The sequence below is a fragment of the Pinus tabuliformis genome, chromosome 5_1 (assembly GCF_031772625.1).
Source record: "Pinus tabuliformis cultivar Carrire ecotype Pingquan chromosome 5_1, CPIR1, whole genome shotgun sequence".
NCBI classification, from domain to species: domain Eukaryota; kingdom Viridiplantae; phylum Streptophyta; class Pinopsida; order Pinales; family Pinaceae; genus Pinus; species Pinus tabuliformis.
This window is the reverse complement of record NC_142305.1, coordinates 464,951,526-464,958,084: the sequence shown is the minus strand read 5'-3', so window position 1 is coordinate 464,958,084 and position 6,559 is coordinate 464,951,526. Positions and strand designations below refer to the sequence as shown.

At 36.3% G+C, this 6,559-nt stretch overlaps 1 pseudogene; it reads left to right on the top strand.

Annotated features, from left to right (window-relative positions):
* The first annotated feature begins 2,353 nt into the window (after positions 1-2,353).
* LOC149165509 (E3 ubiquitin-protein ligase RING1-like) lies at positions 2,354-3,365 on the top strand (annotated as a pseudogene).
* The last annotated feature ends 3,194 nt before the right edge of the window (positions 3,366-6,559 follow it).

The following is a 6,559-nucleotide window of genomic DNA, read 5'->3' as shown; positions in this document are numbered from 1 at the left end:
CTGCCATTTTTAAAACAGCCGCAAAATTGACACCTAAAAAAAAAAACATCGTTCCAGTATACACACTTTTCGTTTTGAGCACTGTTTTTGTGGTTTTTTTGGGGTTTTTGGGCCAGAGTTCCCGTTTTGAGTTTATAGTTCCCGTTTCAAAGTTTACATTGTTTTACCTTATAAGAAAATATCCAGTCACATGTCGTCAGAAATATAGACACATAATTAATGTTGTAAATCGAATGATATGTCATGATAGTACATTATTTGGAAAAATATTTGATTACCATTTCATAACAGAGTTTAAAAATAGAGGAGCCGAACATGAACATGGACTGTCATGGATAGAAAATGCTCCAATATATGGAAAACAAAGCAATCCAGAAATTCAAAACTTTCTTAACAATTACATAACTTGTGATATAGATCATTTGGAGCCAAATGTTGCTAAATTGCATATACATCATAATACAAGAAGTTATAAGAAACAAGGAGATTTAGATTGTAGATACAATTTCGCCATGTCACCATTGAAATCAATAATGATCATTGAACCAATTAGTGTATTGAATAAAATAATCACAGAGAAATCAATATCACTTTTGCAATCACAATCTTGTATGGTTTCATCCTTCAATGCATTTAGCTAGTGAAGTCTCCACCACTTGTATCTATCAATGTCATATCTAAGACCAAAAAATATTTTTAGTGTTAATCTAGAGTATAGTGGGACTATTGCTTCCCAACCACAAACTAGCTTGAAAGATGTCTAACCAGTGGCTCTCTTGTATGATGTTTTATATGCACCTAATATTGCTAATGTTATATCATTTGAGTCATCTTGGTTTATTCCACATATCTTGATTAATACCCGATGCAATGTTTTGTTGAAGGACTCAACGACTTAATTAGCTTGTGGATGATAAAGCTGGAGTTTTCAATGATCAATAATGGTTACATTAAAAACATGTGTTTTTTGTACAATTAAATTTTGTGATTATGTTTAAAGTGTATTTTTAAATGTTATATAGAGTATCTATAAAATTAAAATAAAATATTTTTTATAACATGTACATTGAACATTTTATCAAGGCAAATTAAAATGACTTTTTTATTACCAACATAGATCTATTTTAAGTACCTAACATTAACTGAGAATGATCAAATTACTTCACCTATAAACTTCTTTACATTGTAAAATACAATGTGTTATTTTTTATTGTTTAAATTGTATTTTTGAAATTTAAATAGAATATATATAGGATCAAATAAACATTTTAACCGCCGGCCTGGAGTATGCCGTAAAACTGCTTCTGCTTGGCTAAGAGCTCGTCTTCCTCGGACGTAAGGAAACAGGTTAACGGCCCAAGACCCAGAGGCATCTGGCAGGAGTGAAAGCCTGCTCCCTTACGGACCACCAGCGGGTTATTACAGGTGGCGTGGTTTTCCTTGATAACGGTGATGAGTCAAATCGACATTCGCGGATAGCAGCCAGAGATGGTTGTCATCACTGTTGGTTTGACCCCTGAGTTTGATAGGTTTTGCCACTTTCGGAAGAAAAATAAACATTTTAACCATAAAAACTTAATTTTTCCTTATATATATATATATATATATATTCAAATCATATATAATATATAAGCAATTAACATTAATATTGGGAGAGTTGTTTTTTCTTTACATTGTAAAATACAATGTGTTATTTTTTATTGTTTAAATTGTATTTTTGAAATTTAAATAGAATATATATAGGATCAAATAAACATTTTAACCATAAAAACTTAATTTTTCCTTATATATATATATATATTCAAATAATATATAATATATAAGCAATTAACATTAATATTGGGAGAGTTGTTTTTAGTGCGACTTTTTGAACTTCACCGTGTCTCGCAGAAAAATTTGACGTGAAATCTTGATTTGTGTTATGTAAATTGGTTTTTTCACTGTATATATGGATTCATCACCCTCAAAAACCCCTAGGGCACTTAGATTGTGAAAGGCTAACCATCAAACTTGTGATTTCAATAAATTCCTGCCGGATTTTAGAGAAATTAGACCGGAAAACCCCACCTGAAAAACTCCCAAAAAAATAGCACAAAAGACAACTCGTTAAAATTGTACATACTTCGGTTTCGAGATGTGTCTAGGAAGTTCCCGCACTGTTCTTTACTGTTGTACAAATAAGCAGTTATCCGGCTTAATTCCACAATGACATTGGGAACCCGTGGAAGCATCTCCTCTGCTAGTGGATTTCTTTCTTTTGCACTCTCCTGCTGCCGATTCGTGGCCAGATTTGAAGAAGAATTACAGAGATTTTTTCCTCTGCTGTGCTAGGGTAAAGAGGGTAAAGAGTTGCAGAGCATTTTCTTTCTTTTGCTTGGAATTTGAAAATGTCAGCCGTTGTGGACTCTGAATACTGGTGCCACATATGCAATGAAACAATTCGCAATGTAATTGGAGAAGAGGTCTGTTGCCCTAGATGCAATGAAGGGTTTGTTGAAGAAATCGAAGGTGGACGGACTCAAGAAGCTCAGTCACGGTCTTGTGGCTCTGATTCGACCCCAAGGGAAAGTATCTTTACCGAATTAAGCGGGGAAGCTGCTCGGGAGCCTCAGGGCCGGAGGCCTGCGATGTCTGTGGTTGAAAGGTCACCGATTCTTCACTTTCTGCAACCCCTGGGCGCTACTGTGCCCAGGAATCGAGGATTGGGATTTACTGAAAGAGTTCTTTTAATGAACCCCTTTGATCTCCAGCATGAAGATAATGAGGAAGGGGGGTTTTTTGTGCCCATGCCTGAGGCCTTCGGTGACTATTTCATGGGGCCGGGGCTTGACTGGCTGATCTAACGCCTGGCAGAGAACGATGCGAATCATTAAGGCACACCGCCGGCTTCGAGGTCTGCCGTTGAGGCCATGCCCGCTGTGAAAATTTCTGAGCAGCACCTCAACTCTGGCTTGTCGCAATGTGCTGTTTGTTTGGAGGAGTTTGAACTGAGAAGCGAGGCACGTGAGATGCCATGTAAGCACCTGTTCCATTCTGATTGCATTCAGCCGTGGTTGAAGCTGCACAGCTCGTGCCCCGTGTGCCGGTACCAGATGCCGGTCGATGACGAGGATGATGACGCGGAGAAACGGCAAGCGGAGGAGGCCAATTCGACAGAGGAGAACAGAAGGGACGGGTCTGACAGACAGGCGAACACGTCAGATTCGGAGGGCAGACACAATGGCCATGCTGGCAGTGAGATGAGAAGGGAATTTTCTCTGGCAATTCCCTGGCCACTTATCAGGTCCTTGTTTTTGTCGAGACGTGGAAGGGATGGGCGGAACGGGCAAGAAGGGGCTCCTGTTGGTGAGCCGTCTTTGGATTAGATATTTTGAGGCCTCACTGTAAATAGCTTTCATCGTAGAAATCTTAGATCTAGTTTTGTGGACTGAACTTCTGCCCTGCTTATATTTCGTATGGGCTTATTACATCTTTGATATTCAACTGCCATGTAATTATTATTTTATTTTTTTTAAAGAATTATTCGCATTGTTTCCGACAATGTTATTGACTGCCATCATTTTATATATCAGAAGTAATAACTTTCACAGGAACAATAAGGACAAAATTTTCACAAGAAGAAAATGGACAATTACATGAGTTCAAGAAATCTGTTCAACTAATAATTTTCACTATATAGAATATTCAGGCAACGCCATTTTTAGGTTTGTAGAATTCTGAATCAGTCAGAACTCTGGCATAAATCTGAATCTCTGAAACTCTGGCTTCAAGGATTACTACACAAATACCTAATATTTAAATATATATCTATTATTTAAATTTTCATATTGTTTCCAGAATTCTGGAGTCTCATATTGTTTTTAAAATTAAAACCTCCGAAATCTGAATCTGTAGGCACTATGGTCTGAATGGAGAACCAGTGAGAACTCTAGAAAGATACGCAGATAAATATCTAAGTTTTTAGATTGCCTTTGAATTCTGAATCAGTTAGAACCCTGGGTGTTTAAACTGTCGAGAGAGGAAGGATTTGCTCAGTATGTGGTCAACCAATAATACAACTTATTGTTTGTTGACCTAGTCAACCATAACTACTACATTGATCAAAATTTGAATAAGTGCTAATGTGCCTTTATGGTGAACTAAGATAATGACTGGGGCAACTATTAAGAAGAGTAGCTATGTGGAAATTTGGTATGATTTTTAAAAAATTGGTGGAAATCTTTGGAAAGTAGTGGAAATTTTGATATAATTTTAAAAAACTTTATTAGAAATTTTGGAAATCTAAATTACGGTTATCAAATTTCAAATTCAAGATTTAAGCTGCTCAAAAAATTGTTGATGATGCTAAATCATTTTGAATCATAAAATTTGAATAAAAGATGGAGTTTACCAAGTCCACTGAAACTTGATGACAAAGCGAGTGATACTGTACGCAACTCAGAGCGATGCATGCTTTCTGTCAGTTATACTAATGGGCAGGAACTCAGTTCCATAGGATGTTTTCTGTCAGTTAACACGGAGGATGAATATGATTTTTGTCAGTTTACCAATTACATTGTAGTATGTGTAGTTTAAGGAGGCGGAGGAGTTGTTCGGAAAGTTATCGAAATTCTAGTCATATTAGAGAAAATCTGGTAACAATTTTTTAAATCCAAGTTATAGTTGTTAAACTTCAAAATTTTAGGTGTCTTACATGTTTTTGATGGTGCTGAAACCATTTCCACTATCAAAAACATGATTCAAACATTGCCTCTACAAGATTTTTTGAAAATTTTTTACTTGGATTCCAGCCACTTTTAACCGTCCGGATAATTCCTCTGCATTAAACGACTCCCATTGTAGTACTTTCGCAAACATATTTCATAAGTGACATTCTCTGATTTAGAAAATATCTACATTCTTCGATTCAGACTTTTACATATATTCATTGAAAACATTTTTTTAGACACATGACAAAAATATTCGTGAAAATTGGTATAAGACGAGTCATCGAGCAGTGTTCAAAATTGAACTCTTCCTAGCCCTTCTTTGGGCTCTTGGCCCTTCCTAAAAGAGGTAAAAAATTTACACTTCCAAAAAAATTTAAAATATCAAAATCACTTGTCAATAAAAAAGTTAGATTAAATTTTTATATTTCAAAATAAGGGAAATATTTTTAATAACCTTTCAATACTTTTTTAAGTTTACCATAATTTCAAGTTTGTACTAGCACATAAATCACTCTAATTAGTGATAGTTTAGTAGAAGAGACCAATCAAAGTTTAAATGTCCTCCTACAATTTAATAGTTATGCCATGATTTTGAGACGTTCCCTGAGGTCCCCAACTTACCCCAACATGATGCAACTTGCAACAATAATACATGCAATAGTCATGGTATTTTTACACTTAGTAGAGGGCAGCATAGCATATTGAATAACCATTCAACAACTATGCATGTGCTCTCGCTCCTTCGTGATTATCCTTGGGTGCTCTTTCCCTGCATCCATTTTTTCCATTTTCATTGAATTGAAACCCATCATATTGTTATAGCTCCAAATCTCACTCTTATGGTTTGTGATGCTGTACTTATGGCTTAGGGCAACCCCTCCTTCTAGACCTGGTCCTAAAACTTAAAAAACAGTGTTTTATCCCTTATACGGGACATTGCCCTGAGTTAAACGCGTGTATACCCGAGTCTGTGTATATCCAACCCGCGTGTATGTATTAAAACACTTAAAAAAATATAAAACTCCTTATTTTCGGGCAGAGATCGCGGGTTTTACCTGCTGATCACTTGTTAGTGCCCATGGCCCAACTGTTCCCAACCAACTCCTAACTAAAAAACTACTTTGGAGATGGTATAAAAAGACCTCAAAGGGAAGGCCTAAGGGAGGAGAGAAGAGAAAGAAAGGTTATTATGCTGAGATTTTTCCCTTGACCAGGTCTGAAGTCCCTTGTGCCTTTTGCACTTCCCCCATTTTGTACAGGAAACCTTTGTTTTCTTGTGTGTTGATGTTCATCCACCATTGATGACATCATGGAGAGAGTCATGGAAGGAGTTTGTTAGAGGCTTGAGGTTGGAACGGATTTGGAAGGAAGCTTTGTTTGGAGCCTGCTGAAGGTGACTCAGGTGAAAATATTCCTTTTTATGTACTTTATTTGTCTATAATAAAAGAAACACATGTCTTGGTTCCCGAAATGAATCTTCTTTATGTTAATGATATTCATGTTTAGAATTCATATGTAAATAATTGTTTGGATTTCATAACTAATTACCTTTCTTTATAACATAAAGATGGTTTCTTTATAAGTTTTTGTCCATGTACTGCTGTTTTCTTTGAATTGTTTGTTTTGTAGGACAAAAGAGAAGAAGGGAACTCCAAGAAGGGTTTGGACCCTAAGGGCCTTCTCAAACGTAGGACCAAAGGTACGTACCCTTATCATAGAATTTGCTTACAATAGCATAATGGCTGTGTGAATGCATGTTTCTTTGAATAGATAACTTTCAATTTGCTAGGGTTTCAACCCAAAAAGCCCTAGGGGAACGTTTCCCTCTATCAGAATTGGCGACTCCGCTG